General features: G+C 44.9%; 1 protein-coding gene across 1 annotated transcript in view; it reads left to right on the top strand.

The window, feature by feature from the left end:
- Mob3b (MOB kinase activator 3B) overlaps positions 1-17,751 on the top strand; it is a 191,656-nt gene that overhangs the window by 158,301 nt on the left and 15,604 nt on the right. The window lies entirely within an intron of this gene.

Below are 17,751 nucleotides of genomic sequence, written 5' to 3'. Positions count from 1 at the left end.
ACTTCTTTGATCTATCGGTATTGGTCAGATGGTCAGAAATATTGATTTCCTTAGTAAATGAACATTTATCATCCACTGGATGTTGGCCGCTAGGCACTCAAAGTTAAATTAAACGTCTTACGACACAGAAGTAAGCTCTAAGGAAGGGTTTCTTGTCATGGGGACTTTGCTCTTTAGTGAATTCCCTGGGGTGAAGCCGTCATGGGTATATCAGAGTCTGGGATATTTGAGATTAAGCTCTTGCATTATTACACAGGTAAATGGAGTCTGCTTTTCTTATTTTTTAAAAGAGATTTATTTATTTTATTTTACAAGTGTGCATTATTTTGCCTGCATGTGTATTAGTGCTTGCAATGCCTGTTGAGGCCGAAAGAGGGTCTCAAATGCCCTGGAACTGGAGTTACGGACGGTTGTGAGCTGCCATGTTGGTGCTGGGAATGAAGCCTGAGTCCTCTAGAAGAAGAATAGGTGCTCTTAACCGCAGTGCTGTCCCTCCATCCCCTGCATTTATTTCCCTTATAAGTCCCTTTCACTGTTGGCTTGAGTATGTGCTTGAGAAATCAAGGACCCTCTGAACCTTTACAAGCAGTTGACTTTAATGCGGATGCTTGCTCCTGGCTATTTCCAAGGACACTAATGAGTACCTGTCTACCCAGTACAATATAGTGCTCTATTTGAAAACCATGCTTTTTTGTCCCTTGAAAGAGTTAAAGTACAGTTTTGCTAAATATAGTTGGCAAAGTAAGTTTTATCCGAGTCTTTTTTTGGGTAGTAACCAAAATACAGAGCCAGGATGTCTGCTCTGTTCCCTACCCTTCTTTCTTTGACTGAACGTCTGAAATCGTGTTTCATTATTATCTGGGTACCTGATGTCAACGGCTCACGTAAACTACCACTGAAAAGACATTGGTATAGGCACATATCCCCACGACAAGAGCTAAACCCAGCCGTGTGGAGAAGCAACAGATCAGGAAGGAACTAGAAGGAGCTGAGAAACAGGCACAGGGTAGACTCACTTGAAGGAATTCACACTTGAGGCTACTTTAGCTGTTAGCTTGCCTTGTGATCTGTGGTCGAATAGCTTAATGTGGGAGGTGATTGGCTGAGGGCTCTGGATTGGCTGGGTCATATTGGCTGCATGTGAACAACTCATAGGTAAACAATTTGCCACCTCAGGTATTAACTAGCTGTTGGCAAGGGGTAGGAGGGGTGGCGTTTCCCTTCCAGCGTTTGCAAGTTCCCAGGTGTTAAAGAAACAATATATATTATATTATAATATGTTATATATATATATATATTAGTTATATACATGCTGTATCTATATCTATTAAAAAGATGTTGGTGAACTGCTGTTACCTTTAGGAGTTTAGTTCATGGTCTACAATTACGCCATGGAATGCACACCAAAGAGTTTACTTTGCGTACAGCTGAAATAGCTCTCACATCATTGGTTAAAGAATAGATGGTCTTCTTCATTTTCTTCCACACTGGGTATGTAGAAAGCTGCCAAGTTATCGCTGAGCCACGCCGTAGGACTCCTACAGAAAGAAACTGGGAAGGCGCCGATGGTGGGCCTGCTAGTCTTTTAGTTCTGTATAGAGACAGCTGAGTGTGAATGACCACTGCGAGAGTTAAAGGTTGTCCAAACAACTCCAGAGCGTTTAAACACTGGAAACAGTTGACAAAGCTAATCTCAGAAAATGTCAAGGACCCTGGAAAGAGATGGGAAAGACCAGCTGCTAAAGCCATGGAGTCCAGTTCCCATCAGGAGCCACGCCCAGGTAGACAGGAACGAGGTCCCCGAGGGCCACCAGAAGGATGAGCTCTGCCGGCCACTCACACTTTGGTTTTTCTGAGTTAACGCATAATAGGCCAGATGGCTAGGCCTGAGCGTCAAGTTCTTCTTTATGCACACAAGCATAGAGGCTATTGTGGGGCGAATCAGCAAGGAGAGAAAGCCTTTCTTTGCTATCAAAACCTCTCAGCTGCGTTGAGGAGAGGCCCGAGGAGCTGGAGCACCTGGTAGTGCCAGGAGCTGCCTTACAGTCCCGGCCTCACAACCAGGCCCTGAACAAGCTGGTATTCTACAGTGCGTCTCTTTGGGGGCCTGGAAGAAAAGCCTTGATTTTTATCCTAACTCGGAATTGCTAACCGTGAGAGTGACTAGAAAAGTATTGGGTTTTTCCCTCAAAGCTTGTATTTCTTCAACTCATTTTTAAAATTGAGTTTTTTTCTTCCCACATTTACATTTCATTCATTTTAGTGACAGGAAAATTAATTGTAATCGGTGGTAGTAGTGAGTCGTTGTAAAATAATTATGTGAAGTTATGCGTGTGCTTGTTTACACAAACTCAAACCTGTTAATCACAGGATTAGATGAAGTGACCGTTTCTAGGTTTAATGATTATATAATGGTCAAGCATGACGTGACTGTAATGGAAACACTCTGGCAATGTGCTCAGAAGGACTGCTACAGTTCCGGGCACGTCTAACTTTGCTACAGTTCTGAGCATGTTAACTTATCTACACGGACAGTTCCAGGCCAGCCAAGGCTCCGAGAAAGAGCACTGACTTCTCTTCCCGAGGACCACACTTTGGTTGTCAGCACCTTCGTGGCAGCTCACAGCTGTCCGTGACTCCAGTTCCAGGAAATTCGGCCACCTCTTCTGTCTTTTGTGGACACTAGGCATGCATATGGTGCACGGATTCATATGGGGGGGGGGATACACGTAGAATAAAGTAATTTTTAAAACCCACATTAATTATATGGTGCCAGGCTCTGATACTTAGCATGCCCAGGAGTGCCGAGAGTGTCGCACTGGTGAACTGACACCGATGGCGCTACGTTCGTTGACATTGCTAGAGTAACTGACTCTGTGTCTAAGGTTGCAAAGTACGTATTACAATCAGAGCTGGCGCATCAAATCAATACATTTGCATTTGTCAAGTATTTTCTTATGTCTTTCTGTTGTTTTGGCAGGGGCCATGTTTGTTTAGGTTCGCATCTGTTCATGCATGTGCGTCTGCCTACGTGTGCGTATACGTGAGGAGAGCAGAGGACAACTGTGGGAGTCAGTTCTCTCCTTTTACCACAGGGCCCCAGGATAGGGTATGCGACTTGGTTAGCAGAGCCCTTTACCCACTGAGCCATCTCCCTGATCCAAAATAATATTTTAGATAGTCCAACTACTTTATGTGTTCAAAGCAGATTGTTCAGATGTTATGTTTTCTGTAAGGGAGATAAGTTTGGTGGAAACTTATAGTCTGGAAAATATGAAATAATGAGTAATTCATCTCTAGAGGATGGATTTGCCTTCAAATTCTGGTCATACGTTCTTTAGGGTGTGATGCAGCTAGAGGTCAAAGGGCAGCACTTGTTCATCAGTTTCCCTCAGAACAGCAGCATTCCCGGAAGTCCCTCAACCTTCAGCGGGCCAGTCCTGTTGGGAATTCCACAGTGTGGAACTCGGAGCCTTACCTGGTCTCCCCTCCATGCGTCCACCGTGGACAGCCACAGTCTTCTGTGTGAGGGCTCACCTGGTTGCACTGGAGTTGCCAACAGAGCGCCTGGTACGTGGATTTTCTGGAAGATCCAGGACCTCACAAGGGTAGGAGACTCAGGACCATACACAGACAACCTTAGACTCAACCCCAGGGCTCAAACCCCAAAGGTTCACTTCGAGTGTTGCAATCTTGAACAAGACACTCCGTTTCTCCAAGCTATCGGTTTCCTTACTCACAGAGTAAAGGTAATGGAACTGTAAAAAAAAAAAAATTAAATAGATCAGGCACACATTAAGTACTTATGAAATGTTAGCCATTAAGTCAGAAAATTAATTTACAGTAGTTAGCACTCAGTAAACGACCCTACCTTTCCCTTCCCTGGCTCTTGGGCCCCTATATCCATCCTAGTGATTCCTTAGGTTGCCTCACAGCAAAACATAGTTAATTGAATTTGCATCTGTCTATCCACCCCTTGGTGTTGTCAGTTCTGTGAGGGTGCATAGTAAATAAGGAGGTTGCCTGAATTGTCTGTGTGCTTGGTACATGATAAACACTTGAATTTTTTTTTAATTTCGGAAGAATAGTTTAAGTATGATATCTCCGTGTTCAAAAGGATTCCATAGGGCCAATCCTCCTTGATGCTACCCTTATTTCCGAACTGCAACTTAGCCATTCATATACTAGGGCTGAGACTTCAATCTGACTGGTTTATAATGGAGACTAAAAGCACATTAAGATGCAGAACAGTGAAGGGATGTGTTTAAACTTGAGACCTGATGGCTTAAGATGGGGTTACAACACCTAGCCATTCTCTGCTTCAGATCACAAATTGATTCAGCAAGGAAATGTTGAATGCTGTCATACTGCCTCGGTGTCCTAGTGCAGGCAGCCAGGCCTCTCCGTCTTAGCTCGTGTTCTAAACAAAAGCCTCCGTCTCCAGTGAACCAGGGGAGTCATCCATCCTGTCAGGCTTCTGAGTAGGAAATCAATTTGGCATTCATACACTGACTGGGAAGAAATCACCCTGGCCAACGCAGTGAAGGCCATCAGGACTGTCCGTCTCTAGAGCTTGCCTTTGTAGCCCTAGGTGAGACTGGCCACTCAGCATCTACCACCCAGCCAGCAGCCTGGGGACCCAGAGAAATGTGCCATTTAGCAAGGGGAGAGAGGCTGGTAGGATGACAAGATAAGCCATCTTTCATGCACAGCTGCTGAAGATGACCAAATTCAAGCAAGTTCACACTGGGAGGAAAGGAAGCCCAAGTGATTGCTGGCAATTGGAAAATGGACCAGGCCCTTATTAAATAAGGAGATTGCTGTCCGCCCCGGCTGCCTGGGAGTCAGCTGACAGAATCGATCTACTCAGAATTATCATTAGCAAGCACAAATAGCAAGTGCTGTGTTTTGATAGCCTTTCACTAAAACCAAAAGCAAACTGCAGAGAGGGCTGTTAGCACTGTCCAAGCTGTGAGTGAAGGGCTGATGGGGCTACTGTCAGAGACTGGTGAAGGACTGGAGGGAACTAGTCCACCCTACTGTGCTGCTGACCCCTGAATGACCTAGCCCAAGGCCTTCCTAGACTCTCACTATCTATAAAGAGCATCCTGGGGGTGCTAAAAGCAGAGGTTAGCCCAGGTCAGGAGATCCTCAGTTAAGACAGGAGGGTTGTCCACACACCTCCTGTATCATAATCTCTTGGGGGTGGTATTTTGAAACACCCTATATGAGCCTGGTCCTGGCTACATGGATTACACTGTTGAAATCAGTATTTAATTCCAATCTGTCCCTCTCTCCGACTGCATTGTGTAGAGGATTCAGCTGAAAAATCTTGCTAAAGCACAAATTCTGACTCTGTGGGTCTGACAGGATGGGACAGGAGAATGCCTACATGGAGTTTGTGGGACAGCTTGGTACACGTTAGTTTCCTCTTTTTACCATCTGAGGTTCTGAGATCAAAACTCAGGATGTCAGCTTTGTGGCAGGCACCCTTACCTGCTGAGCCATCTCACTGGTCTTGCCACCAAGCTCTTCACCGTCTCTCCTTACTGTGTCAGTCCATCCGTTAGGTAGGTGCCCAGCTGCCCAAGGACTGCTCATAGTTTTCAGCACCAAAACTACCACATTAACATAGGAGCTTTGAGAGACAATGTGACCAAGGTTGTAGAAAGCCTAATCATAAATCCTCTGGGCTCAAGCGTGGACCGACCTTGTATTCCCCTAGGAGGTGGCCAGCCCAGGCCTGCCCTTCTCTTGGAAAAGCCTTGGGGAGTCCAGTAGACAAGGCTGGCCTGCCACACAGGATCAGGTCAGCCTCGTGAAAAGAGGCAGAGCTTTTCTCGTGAGCCAAGTTACTCCCTGAATAGCTGGCATTGAAGAGCCATTGTGGGGCTTTTGAAAGGATCTTTTCTTTCTGAGCATCATCTGGATAGAAGCCTCCAGACGGCCGCTTGTCAGGCGGGTTCCATGACTCCCAGCCAAGTGGCTCGACCTTGAACACAGCCACTGGAGAAGAAAGAGCTGCAGCCTGCAGTCTGGCCTATGTAGTGACATTTCCAGTCTCACGTTACCGCATTACTTATTTGACCCTGCATGAGGCTTGTAATGCCTCTGGGTCTCAGTTTCCCTATCTTGATCTCTAGAGTGCTTGAATGGACTGAGATTCTGATCTTTTGCCCTGTATATTACCAGGTTTGTCATCTTTTGTCCAAGATGACTTTCCATCTTTGTTTAGAGAGGTCATCCCACCTGGAGGCTTATCATAGCAGCAGAGAGATGTCCTTGGCCCAGAGAAAAGCTGAGTCTGCATTCACAAGACGTACTTTGCTAATTCAGATGATACTCGTGTATATGTGTATGAGAGAGAGAGAGAGAGAGAAAGAGAGAGAGAGAGAGAGAGAGAGAGAGAGAGAGAGAAGAATGACATCAGTTGGTGCCTGTTCACAGCTACCCAATGCCAAGGGGTGATCCAGAGATCATTTGAAGACCTTTGGCAGACTCTGTGTGTCTTTGAAAAATAGCAAAGAATTATGGTCAACTAATTGCATTATGCGAAGTCAGCCACGCATCTTTACTCAACTTGTTTATCCTTCCCTATTGAGGTGTCCTGGGAGCTTTGGGTTTTGGTGTATAGGATGGTAGGCTCTTAGTTGCTCTTGGGAGGCAGGGGATGTCACATTGTTTTGTTTTTAATGGAGTCAAGGGTGAGATGTGATCTGATTTATTTTATGCCCTACTTCATTTTGTTAGAGTTAAAATGATGCAAACTGAAGAATCGTCAGCATATGGTATTCAGTAATAGAAACAAGATTTAAAGCCGCGCTCCAGAATCACTAATAATCCTATGTCCATCAAGGAAAAAGGAAATACAACAAGAAGTGTCAGCGGTGATTCTCTCATTGTTATTTGTTTTGAAAGACTTGGGCTTGGTTTTGAGGGAGGTTTTTGGTTTTGGTTTTGACACAGGGTCTTACTATGTAACCTAGGCTGCCCTGGAACTCAGGGTCTTCCTGCCTCGACCTGTCATGTGCTTAAACTATTGGCATAGGCAGATAGCAGCTCAGCGACAGTAATTTGTCTCTCTTTTTTTTTTTTTTTTGGTTCTTTTTTTTTGGAGCTGGGGACCGAACCCAGGGCCTTGCGCTTCCTAGGCAAGCGCTCTACCACTGAGCTAAATCCCCAACCCCAGTAATTTGTCTCTTAATGGAATTACAGAAAATGCTACATTTTTTATGCTTAACCCCTTGAATATTTCAGGCTTTCAATCACAAATAATTTGTGTAATCGGAAAAAAAAATCAAGTCTTATGTCATAAAAGGCCTTACCACCAAAGACTAAAGCTTCTCACAGCCTCTCTGCCAAGGACCAAGACTTGGCCTCTCTCCTAGCTGGCCACTCACATTAATTAAAATTAAATGAAAATAAAAGGTTCAGATTCCTCCTCTTGGTCTGAAAAGACCTCTGTTGTTTTCCAACTTCAGGTTTTAAAGAGAACAAAAGGGATTTGTTGGAAGCGATTCATCTAAATCATGGAATAACTCCTACAGATGTCACTTAGCAAATGTAAGCTTGTGTGTGCAATAACTACAGAAACTTTGCTGAAATTATTCTTTGTTGCCATTAATTTTTATCCCTCTTTTCTAAGGTATTAATAAAGCAAAGAATCAGAAGTGACTAAGGATGTCGTCTCTACCCTGGTGTCAGTCAGATCCACATTTTACCATTTTCCTTCTTCCTGCAGGGGCCATGCTCAGCCCGCCTCACAGTACTCCTATCTCTGATTGGCCCATTCTTTGTATGGACTGATGATATTCTAATCACAGCAAATTCTCTGTATTTAACCCAAAGTCTCTCTCTCTCTCTTTTTTTTTTAAACATTAATACAGTCCTGTGATTATTTTAATTTTAACTTGTGATCCCATCTGCTTCTCAACCACTAATGGTCTTCTAGTTCTGTAAATCTACCCAATCCATGACAGCAGCCTGCCGGTGCCTGGAATCCCGTGCCCTACTACCAGTGTTCTCTGGGTAGCCATGGTTTATCAACTACTTTAGATTTGAGCTAAGAAAGAGTACCTTCTACGCCATCCAATAAACATTTATCAGCTATAATATGTATCGAAACCAAGGGTTCCTCTCTTCTAGGAAGTACCTAAGTCGTAGTTGGCCTCTCTTCATGGTTACTCACATTAAAAAGATAACGAAGGGTTCCTCTGGGTTCCATTGTGACTTATTATAATACCTCTCAAAGTGCATTTCCCAGAAGCTCTAGATCTAAGTAAGGGATGTCAAGTGTTATTATGGAAAAAGGAGGTTCCATAGTGAGCTGTAGCGAACTGTTTACGGGGCGGGTCGGGCTCTTTTAATGCACTAGCATGCATGGTGCTCAGCACAGAGCACCGTGTGGGTCCAAGGCTCCTGGAAGACCCCTTGGGGAATGCTAACTCTGCTGTCTTATGTGATCTAACAGCTACTGAATGTTGGTTAATGGGCCTTTTAAACAGACAAACAGCTGCAAGTCGGACACCAAGCCCAACATAGAAGAATAATAAACACGATATATATTCATTCTTTAAGAAAAAATCACAAGAGCTGGCCTCCTGAGATTTTTCAGTTAGAGTCTTCTCTTTGTAGTTCAGACTGCCCTGGAACTCATGATCCTTCTGCCTCCGCCTCTTGAGTACTAGGATTATGTATCCAGTTTGCTCTGGTTGCCTTTCTGTTCCTGTAATAACAAACACTGTGGCCCAAAGCAACTTAGGAAGAAAGGGGGATATTACATTTACACTTCCTAATAACCATCTATGACTGAGGGAAATTGGGATAAGAACTCAAAGCAGGAACCTTGAAGCAAGAACTGAAAAACACCATGCAGGAATGGAACTGGCAACTTACTCGTTCACTCCCCCTGACTCAAATTTAGCTAGACAGCCCAGACCCACATGCCTAGGGGAGGTGCTGCCCACAGTGTGCTGGGTCCTCCCATATTAATTATTAATCAATAATCATGGGCAACAGGCCAATCTGATCTGAGCGATGTCTCAACTGAGACTCTTCAGGTGACTTGTGATTGTGTCAAGTTGACAGATAAACCTAACCAGGACAGGCTAGAAGCTCATGGTTTTAAAGAGCAATGTTCTTTAATTTGTGGCTTTAGATGCTTTCTTAGTTAGGGTTTCCATTGCTGTAAAGAGACACCATGACCAAGGCAACTTTTTTTTTTTTAAATAAGGTTTCTTTATTTTTAAGAGCACTGGTGTTTTGCCTGCATGCATGACTGTGTATAGGTTCCAGATCCCCCAGAACTGGAGTTACAGACAGCTGTGAGCCACCATGTGGGTGCTGGGAATTGAACCTGGGTCCTCTGGAAGAACAGCCAGTGCTCTTACCCACTGAGCCATCTCTCCAGCCTCCAAGGCAACTCTTATAGTGGACAACATTTAATAGAGGCTGGCTTACCGATTCTGAGGTTCAGTCCATTATCATCAGGGCAGGAGGCATGCCACTGGCCAGGCAAGCATGCTGGAGGAGCTGAGAGTTCTACACCTTGTTCCGAAGGCAAACAGGAGAAACCTGGCTCCCACACAGCTACCAGGAGGGTCTCAAAGCCCACCCGCATAGTGACACACTTCCTCCAACAAGGCCACACCTACTCCAACAAGGCCATTCCTCCCAATAGTGCCAATTCACGGGGCTAAGCATATTCAAACCACCACGGATGCTATCAAGAACATAGCAGTTGCCAGCCATTGGTGACGTTAGCTGAAATCAAAGGGAAAGATTCAAAATAAATTCTTTATCGAAACACCTACCTTTATCTCAAGGGCTCAGAGGTCATATGTGTCTAGCCATGAATGTCACGGCAATGAAACGGTCAGTCAGGCATCAGTGACCCCGAGCTCCAGTCCTCAAGACTAATCTCTCCCTATACAATGGCTGTCAGATGTGTCCCAAACTGTCCCTTTGCTGCCTCACTGAGCCATCTCCATTTAGTTTCTTAAGCTCCAGATACAGTCTGTTTGTTTTTGCTGAGCCACTTCTCTCCGAGTTTGTGGATAAAACTCAAAAGCATGTGCTCAGCATTTCTCCCTGGGTTTTCCATCAGATCTTCTATGTCAGGGAAGCGCTCAAAGTATTAGGAGTTCTGGGATATCAAATAGTTATTGCTTTCTTATTTTTGCTGCGGTCTTCGGTGTTGGAAGTCTCCACAGACGTCAGTCACAGCAGGGATTAACTCATCATCCTCAACATTTATATGAAAATGGAACCGGCAGTGTGGCTCCGTGCCCATCCACAAGCCTGCCAAATGCTGGCTGTTCCGTGTGATCTGGACTAGTTCGAATTTCCCAGCCAGATAAGACTAGATTGTTTGGCTCGAAAAGTGTCGAGTGAATATTAACTTGGGACTTGAATGAATAAAGGCTTTACTTAGGGAAATACAACTCTGGATCTTCAGCTGTCCCTGCCCCCACTGTGATAAAACCCCAAAGATAAGTCTACAGTTCTCCTCTAACCTAGGGACTACCGTGGGCCCACTTACGTGATCTGAGGACCTCTTCCCATGGAGTAATAGTAAACATAAAGGTCAAATATACGTCAACCACTGCATAGGACTAGAACACGATACTTTCCTATCCTAGCTCTGCCACATTAGTATGAATTGATTTCTATTACACTATGACTGTTAGCTGGAAAAATAAAGAAAAAACAATAAATGCATGCAGTTGTATTTGGACGAAGGAAGAGATGTGTAATCACTCCAAAAAGAATTTCTGAGTCCTTTGTAGAAGTTAGGTCTGGTTCTTCCTCCCAGCCCCATGCTCCCAGAAAAAAGACTCAGACTTAAAATATATTTATAAATACCTTGGCCACATAGCTAGGTTCTTCTCTGACTACATTTTGTCACGTGGTTGATCACCCGTGCTCAGTACCATGCATCTGTCTCATCACATCATCCCGGGAGGATATTCCCCTGCATGGCTCTATCCCAGAATTCCCTCTGCCTCCCAGATGCCCCACCTCTTATTTCATGCCTATGCCATAGGCCATCAGATTTATTATTGACAGATGCCACATCCACACAGACGTAAGATATCCTCTCTACAGTCCTTTGAATGGGCCACATGCCTTCACCTGTGGGTTGTTATACACACAGGTCACATCCTACCCGAGTCCTATTCATTCTACAGGTCTTGGTTTAATTGTCACCTCCCTGGGGACAACTGTTCTTCCCTTTATGGAGCAACCAAGACAAAGGCACCTCCGTGAGTTATTAAATCTAGCTCACACTTTTGCTCCGTCATTTAAAGAGAGAACTATGGGGATGTATTTTTAAACTGTCACAAATATTAAAATTTGTAAGCCAGGACATGCGCCTTTGACCCTTACATTTCGTTTCTGCCCCCATTGAGCTCATTGCTTAAGCAATCCTCTGGCTCAGTGAGAACTCTCATTGTGTCACTGTGGAAAGAAAGAAGCTACCACTGTCTCACTCCCCATGCCATCTGCAGTAGCCTGCTCTGCACCCCAGAAGGCAGCTCTTCCTTCTCAAGTAGGATCCTGCAGGCTTGCATACTCACCTGTGATGCACACAAGGCAGCGGATGCTGTGAAAATACACTGCTAGCTCTCGCTTTTCTGTGGATCTTTAAACGCGCTGAGCAGAGGAAACCAGACACCCAAAGTACATGGCGTTTGAGTCTATTTGCATCAAATTCCAGAACAGTCTAATGCGGAGTGTCAGGTCTCAGATCGGTGGTTGGCCGGGGCCACAGCTGGACCCCGTGGGGGTTGACTGCAAAGACATAACAGAACGTTGAAGTATGATGGAAATGTTTTAATTGTGGCATGTTTACAGGGAGCAAACATCTGTCAAAACTCATCAAACCCTACGTTTAAATAGAAGCATTTTACTGTAGATAAAATGTGCCTGAATCAATTTTATTTTAAGAATATACTTGGTAAATGCATCCAACATGTTTTAAGGCTTCAGTCTTCGCAAGAACAATGTTTTGACAGGCCTCTGCCCAGAGATTTTGACTTCCTTGACTCCTGGGTGGTTAGCAAGACTAACAGGAGAGTAAATGCTTCTCCCTAAGGGACAATTAGACACCTCCCCCCTTTGTTTTGTTACAATAAAAAAAATAGTTTATGTGTTAGACAAATGCACAAGAAGCCCTCTGGCAGTGAAGCCCCTAGTGTTTTTCAGCTTTAGATCCTTGAGTATATGCATATTTCAGAGCTAAAAACAGACACTATGGGCCGGTCCTATGGCCGCTAGCTAGAAAGGCCTCCGTGGGCAGCTTCAGAAGGTGCTAAATTCTGGTCCGGGCTCTCATCACCTCAGTTCTCTGTCCAGCCCCCATGCATGCCATAAGTGAGGATTATATCCCCAAGACTCGGGTCCTCAGTGCCCGCCCACCACATCTGCACCAGGTGTGCGGGCAGGTGTTTACAGGTGCGTTTTCCCTGTGCCCCTGGCAGGAGCCATGAGTAGTCGTAAACCTCTCTACTGCACATCGCCTGGGAATATCTCCAATTTCTCAGGTCAGTTAAAGTAGAGCCCTCCCGTTGGCTCTTGTGGAGCCTCAAGGGTGAGCATCGGGGAGACTGACAATGGGGAGTTTATAAAGGATGGATGTGGGGGGGCCCACTGTTAAAAATGCCAATGCAGTGAGTGGGCCAGAGACGGGGCTCATAATGTGCGTCCTCCTCCATCTTTTTTTTTTTTTTTTTGAGGGAGAGTCTGTCACTAAACTTGGAACTTACCCATTTGTCTAAACAGACTAAGTCCCCAGAACCTGCCTGTCTTCTGGTATCTTCGCTCCTATTCCCAACCTATGTTACGCTTATAAATCAAGCACTCTACCAACTGAAACACCTCCCTCAGCACCACCATGGAAGGTTCGGAACTCCCTATCCTCCTGCCCCCACCTCCCAAGTGCTGGGATTATAGGCTTGCGCTACTGTGCCCAAGTTATATTTCGCTGGAGATTGAACCCAGGGCTTCGTGTCTGCCATGCAAGCACTCTACCAACTATCTACATCGCGAGTCATGATTCTGTATTTCCAGTAGCTCCTATGTCCTTGTAGTGCTGATAATTCATGCATCTCACTCTGAAACTTGTAACAACTATTCCCAAGTCCTGTAGAACTCAGCAAGATACCTGAGCGTGAGGATGGCCTCTTCACATTTAAAAAGAGAATATCTGGCCCCATTTCTCTGGTCTTCAAGCTCAGATTTCCTTTCCCATTCTCTCTTCTCTCAGATTCAACTGACACTCATTACCTATGCGACTGGAGTTTCTGTCAGCTTATGCTGACACAGTTATCATTAGATTACTACCAGCCATCCTCAGGCCTCAAAGCTTCTGGCCTTGAAGTTAAGAGAGCACGCAGGGCCAGGCTCTATCATTGGCCTGAACCTTTGTACCCTGTGCACATCTGAATGATCCTACGTTATCTTCTGGTAAAATAATGGGAGAGTAGGGGATATATAAGAGCCGGAATTTTTTTTTAAAGGTTGAAAGGCTGTGGATTGTCATTCTCTAGACTCGTTACAACCATTGTCCTTGTTAACTGTAGTTACCTACACTGGCCCACCCAAGACCAACCCTATAACAATCAGTTGAGCAAGGACTCACTAGACCCTCCTCTTAGCCTCTGAACTATTATTAACTATTGATAGATTCTGAGAGAGGAGGAAGCGCTGTCTTTCATCGTGTACCCATTGTTGAGCCCACCGGGCTCCAATAAATAGTTCCAAACCCGTAGTCACACAGATGGCAGATGGCCCTGGTTGTTCTCAGTGGGTCACAAACAGAATGAATAGATGTGATCAGGAGAGAGAGATTTGGGAGGAGGCCCGTGAAAGCAGTCTGATGTGTTGTATGCATGCCCGAAACTTCAAAAATAATTAAAAATATTTTCATATGGTAGAGTGCTGAGTTAATTTTCTATTGCTGTGATAACAACACCGTGACCAAGGCAACTTATAAGTGAAAGGGTTTAATTTGGCTTACAGTTTCAGAAGATTAGAGTTAGGTGGAGCGAAGAACAGCTAAGAGCTCAGACCTTGGTCCACAACCATGAGGCAAAGAGGGGAAGCATGGGAAAAAAGCCCAGCCCCAGTGACATGCTTCTTCCAACAAGGCCACACCTACTCCAACAAGGCCACACCTACTCCAACAAGGCCACACCTACTCCAACAAGGCCACACCTACTCCAACAAGGCCACACTTCCTAATGCTTCCCAAATAGTTCCACCAACTGGGGACCAAGCACTGAAACGTGCAAGTCTATAGGTGCCACTCTCAATCAAGCTCCCATAAAGATCAAACCATGGCTCTTAAAACACATACCCTATACTGTATGAAGCCCGAGTCCTCCTCTCTTGTTAGAGCAGACATGCTCTTGTATTAATTCATGGACTCTATGTAGGCTCGCATTAGGAGAAATAGTTCCTGTTGCTACAATAATTTGTAAATCACAAATAGGGTTGGGGAAGGAAGACCTAGATTCCCTCTGGTTCAAACACCACGATGGCACAGGCTGTCACTGCCTCTCAGTATACCTTTTCCCAGGGCAACTCCCACTCGAGTCTTCACTGTGGACAGAGGCCCATTGTTTCCAAACCAAAGGAAATCACGACTGCAATAGTTTATGTGAATGTTCCAGAAGCTTAGCTAGCAGCCACTCATTAAGGTCGTCATTCTATTTTTAAATCTCAGACCGACTTCCCTTCTAGGAATGACAGTTTGCTTAGGAGCCATCCATTTCCACACTTACTTTAAAAGGGCCTTGGTTGGCACAAAGAGTTCTCTCCCATTACAATTTGGCGATGCATGGCTGGTATCTGTACTTACAAGGTTTATCTTGAAAGCCCATAGGTTCTAAAATGATTGTGCATGTGTGCATGCGTGTGTCTGTGTGTGTGTACACATGTGTGTGCACATGTGTGCTCGCGAGTGTGAATGCATGCATGTGTGTGTATTTGTGTATGCATGCGTATGTGTGTGTGCGCACGTGTGTGTGTGTGTGTGTGTGTGTGTGTGTGTGTGTGTGTGTTACGGAGACAAGAGACAGAGATGACTGGGTGCACAGGGTTTAGATGAAGCAGCCGTGACAATGGCCATTTGATTGAGTTACACCTACTGCACATCATGCTGTTTCATACTTAAACCCCATTGCTGGTCTGCAGTGACTGTACTGCTGCTGACACAGAGGACAAGGAGCACACTGTTCCATTGTCATCAGCTTCCCTTAAGCCCAGTGTCATTGCTGGTTGGCGAGAAGAGAGTTGGCCCCATCACTGCCAGGCCCAGGCCATAAGCAGCTGCTGTTGCTGTATATACTCCAAAGAGTAGAGCCTCAGGAGCCCTGCGCACCACCCCTGCCCTGAGGAGCCGGTGGAAATTACCAGACAAATCAAAGCACATGCTGAGGGATTTTATCTTATTAATCTTTGGAAAACATTAGCAAATAGGATTAGAGGAAGATGTTTGGCCATACCCATGCTCAGCTTTAATTTTACAGCGTCTGGATTGGAGAGGACTTTCACTAAGGTTAGTGTAGTACGGACTCCCTTCCTCCAGGTTGCAGCAGCCTCTGCGCATGCGCTGCAGAGGACTCTTACTAGATGCTCAGGGCTGCAGATATTGTCGTCTGGTGTCACCAACGTGAGTTGTAACAGGTTCTCTTCAGCATAATTATTCAGGTTTCCTTCTCTGCTGCGAAAAGTGCTTGGTGTTTTGCATTCCAAGTTTTAGAATTCTTGAAAAGATTTCTAAGACTGGAAACAATAATAGAGGGGATTGAATTATTAGAACATGGGTGTTTTCTTGAAATGTGCATATACATAAACACATATACATATACCACATACAAATCACACATGTCACTTACACATACACACACACACACACACACACACACACACACACATCTTTTAGCAATAAAGCTTCTAATCTTTAAAAGCTCCTTTTCTGGAAATCGTTGTTGTTTTCCTAATAAAATTTTACATAAAATATTTACAAAAGCCTTATAATTTTTAATTAATACATATTTTGATTGTTTTGAAATAGAGTATGCATCAGATAATGTTTAGCACCTTAACCACTTTCAAGCGTCTAGCTCAGAGTAATTAATTACACTCACTGTTCACACTCATGGCCGCCATACCCTTCTCCACACCTTGTTTTAAAATCAGTAGGCTTCTTTGTGTATTAGTGTGTGTGTTTGTGTATTGTGTGTGCCATGTATATGTTCATCTGGATGTGTGCACATGTGTGTGGGTACATGTGTGCATGTGGAAGACAGACATTGATGATGGTGTCCTCCTTTACCTCTTCCCTTTGCTTTTGTAGTTACTTTACACATACGAGTATTTTTCCTTTATGTATATGTACCAACTGTGTGTCTGGTGCCTTCAGAGGACAGAAGAGGGCATCAAAATCACTCAGAATTGGAGTCGTAGGTGATTTTGAATCATAATATAGATGCTGGAAATTGAACCCGGTTCCCCTGGAAAAGCAGGGAGTGCTCTCAACGCTGAGTCGTGTCTCCAACCCCAGCCTCAGTCCCACCACCATATCTTTTGAAACAGGATTTCCACTGAACCTTGAGTGCCAGGTTCTCATTGATTCTGCTGGACTGGCTGGCCCAGTGAACTACTTGTATCTATGCCAGCCCTTCCATATCTGGAGTTACAAGACTCCACCACCATACCCAGACGTGTACATGGGCCCTGGGGGTCTGAACTCAGGTCTTCACGCTCTCACAGAGGGCACTTTGCTGATTGAGCCATCTGCCAAGTGGCCTCAAGGCTTAAGGTAGTGCACCCTTAACAATCCTAGCACTTAGGAGCCAGAGGCAGGAGGATGGAGCTTTCAACAAAAGCAATCAGTGATTTATGGCTTTATTGCTCTTGCAGGGGAATGAGGCATGAAGAAACGGGCAAAGGGGAAGAGAGGAGAAGGTCTTTTCTTTCTCTCCTAAACTGAAACAGTTGGTACAGCCAGCTTTCTCTCCTTGGTGGGCAGTAAAACAGGGTGAACTCAATAACACGCACTGTTCCCCTATCCCTAACAAGTTAAGCTTCTTCCTTTGTAATATCACAAAATTTATGTTTCTTTCATGAAAAACTAGTTTCAGAGTTCATTAATGATGAGTCCGACCTTTGCCACACTCTCAGAGCCATGGGTGCCTATGTGCCACAAACACGTGTAGGTCATTCTGTCCCTGCTTCTGATGTGTGTTCCTGCAGGGACAGCTTCATTGGTCTCTGCAGCCAAGAGGACTGTTTGGATATCTCTTGATGAACCACTTTTGAAAAGATAAGTTGGACATCCACTAATCTGTGGACTTTAAAACCACAAGGTCTCCCCAGGGATGGTAGTGACATAGTATACGGTTTGGGCAATGAACTTCTGGGGTGGGCTACATGCTTCTGGGCCCCATGGTCTCGCTCTCCACTCATTCTGCCATTGAAGTGCGGATGTGGTCACAACACAACACAGAATACCTGGGTGTGATTGGGTTCTCAGGAAACCTGATTCGTGAACATTAACATTTGGGTTCTAGGGGCTGGAGAGATGGCTTAGCAGTTGACAGTTCCTTCTGTTCTTTGAGAGGACTTGTTCTGCTCCAATACCTACATGACAACTCAAAACTGTCTAACTCGAGTTCCAGGATCTGGCCTCCAAGGACACTGCGCGCGCGCGCACGCACACACACACACACACACACACACACA

The sequence above is a fragment of the Rattus norvegicus genome, chromosome 5 (assembly GCF_036323735.1).
Source record: "Rattus norvegicus strain BN/NHsdMcwi chromosome 5, GRCr8, whole genome shotgun sequence".
In the NCBI taxonomy this organism is placed as follows: domain Eukaryota; kingdom Metazoa; phylum Chordata; class Mammalia; order Rodentia; family Muridae; genus Rattus; species Rattus norvegicus.
Note: the sequence above shows the minus strand (reverse complement) of the source record. Positions and strands in the feature narration are given on the sequence as shown.